The sequence below is a fragment of the Arachis ipaensis genome, chromosome B09 (assembly GCF_000816755.2).
Source record: "Arachis ipaensis cultivar K30076 chromosome B09, Araip1.1, whole genome shotgun sequence".
Lineage (NCBI taxonomy): Eukaryota > Viridiplantae > Streptophyta > Magnoliopsida > Fabales > Fabaceae > Arachis > Arachis ipaensis.
In genome coordinates this window covers 13482721-13485124 of record NC_029793.2, presented here as the reverse complement: position 1 = coordinate 13485124, position 2404 = coordinate 13482721, and positions in this window count along the sequence as shown.

Genomic DNA, 2404 nt, shown 5'->3' with positions numbered 1-2404 from the left:
AATATTGAATATTATTTATATTATTATATTAAATTAGCCGTTGTAAAACTAGCCGTTGCAAAATTAGCCGTTGGAAACTAGCCGTTATTATGTTACTGTTATTATTAATAAATTAATATTTTGTTACTCTATATATACCAGTTAGATACACTTCTATTCTCACACTTTCTACTACTCTTCTTCATCTTCTTCCAAGTTTACGAAATCAAAGCTCTGGTAATATTATTTTTTGTTCGAAAAAATGGATCCAAACCAACTCAACTCTTTCTTCAATTACTTACAAAAATTTTCTCAAATTCCAAATACCCAACCATCTCAAACCTCAAACTCTCAAGTTCCAAATCAAAACTTCACACTATCGAATACATTTCAAAATCCAAATACACAAAATCTTTCTAATTTCAATTTTTAAGCTCCTTATAATAATCAATTTCCTATATTCCAACCGCAAAATCAAAATTCACAAACACCACATTTTCCATTTTCTTCAATATTTAACCCCTCTATTAGAAATGTTAGTCCAACTTCCTTGCCGTTTCCAACTCAATTTAGTGCATCAAGAAATAACTCATCTGGTGTTGGTGGCTCTTCTAACCCATCCTCTCAGACTCCTATACAATCTAGTCCAAATTCGCAATATTCATATTTTGCCAACCCTCGTGGATTAGATGTTATCGACCTCAATGATGATGATATTGAAGATCGGAGGCAAGATCGTATTCAACACTGGCAGTGAAAAGAGGATGAGATGCTGATCAGTGCATGGTTAAATATTTCAACTGACCCTATAGTTGGTACCGATCAAAAGGGAGAAATATTTTGGAGTCGAATTCATAGCTACTGTGTAGAATTTTGCTCCGACATGACAAGGGGGGTAGTTGCATGTAAGAAACGATGGTATAAGATCAACAAGACTGTTGCACAATTTGCTAGTTGCTACGATCAAGCTAGTCGAAACATAAGGAGTGGTACGAACGCTGATGATATAAAGGAGTTTGCCTATAAACTTTATTCCACAAATTATGGTAAAAAATTCACTTTTGAGAGGCATTGGAACATGCTTCGGTTGGAGCAAAAATAGAGAAGCCAACTACCTACACAGAGTGGCGGTTCAAAGAGAACCAAGGTTAGTGCAACTGGAGCATACCCATCCTCATCAAACCCAGAAACACAGTTGGCTGACGAACCTGGTGTGGACTCTCCCGTTCGCCCACAAGGATCAAAGAAGAGCAAGCGAAAAGGTAAGGGAAAAGTACAAATGTCTGAAGATTTTAGCGAAAAGAAATCATCGATAGTTAAAAAGTTATTTCTCATGGAAGATATTAAGAATGTTAGAGAAAATGAACTAATGGATAGGGAAAAAGAAAGAGAAGAGGAGAGGGAACATAGAGCAAAGATTATGACAATCAAAGAGAATGAGTTACAAATTCAAGCGGCAATGAAAGAACAAGAATTAAAAACTTAGAGTTAAATGCAAAAGAAAGAAAAATGGAAAGGATGACCAAGGAAAGGAAAAAGGAAATGGATATGCAAATACTTAATGCTGACACGAGGGGTGGCAATGGGTAGGGTAGGGTAGGGTTTGGAGCCAACCCTAACCCTACCCGCGGGTTGAGATTTTTATATAAACCCAACCCTACCCTACCTGCGGGTTGAGAATATCTCAACCCTAACCCTACCCGCTCTTAATCCGTGGGTACCCGACCCTACCCACGGGTTACAAAAAAAGAAACAACATTATTATATAACTTGATGATAATTTAAAATAGAAATGACTTTTATGTAAAAAAAGTTTATTAAATTATCAATTAATGATCTTCTTCTTTTAATGACTATGGATTTTTTGCATTTAATGAGAGGTCTTTGGTTCAACATCCACTTAAAACATATTTTTATATAAGTATATAACATATGCATATATAGAGTGCGGGTTGGTCGGGTAAGGTTGAGACTCAACCCGCACCCTACCCGACCCGCACGAGAACCCTACCCGCACCCTACCCTACCCACTGCGGATCGGGTTGGCAACCCTACCCGACCGGGTGGGGTCGGGTTGGGTACTCGCGGGTAGGGTACATGTTGCCACCCCTCACTACAATGAGTGAAAAACGACGAGCTCTTCATGAGATTGCATGTGAGAAAATAATTGCCAAGTGGTTTACTTAATGGTTCCTTGTATTCGTAGAGTTATGTAGTATGTTCTTATTTGGGATAAGTAATTTTTTCGTCCCCAAGGTCTGGGGTCAAAATCAATTTCGTCCTTAATCTTTTTTTTGTTATTAAAATCATCTTCAACGTTACAAAACATTATAAAATCGTCCTTTTCTATTTTTTTGACCAAATTACCCTTAACTATTAATAAAAATAATATTAAAAAAAATAAAATCCCACCCCACCCACACCC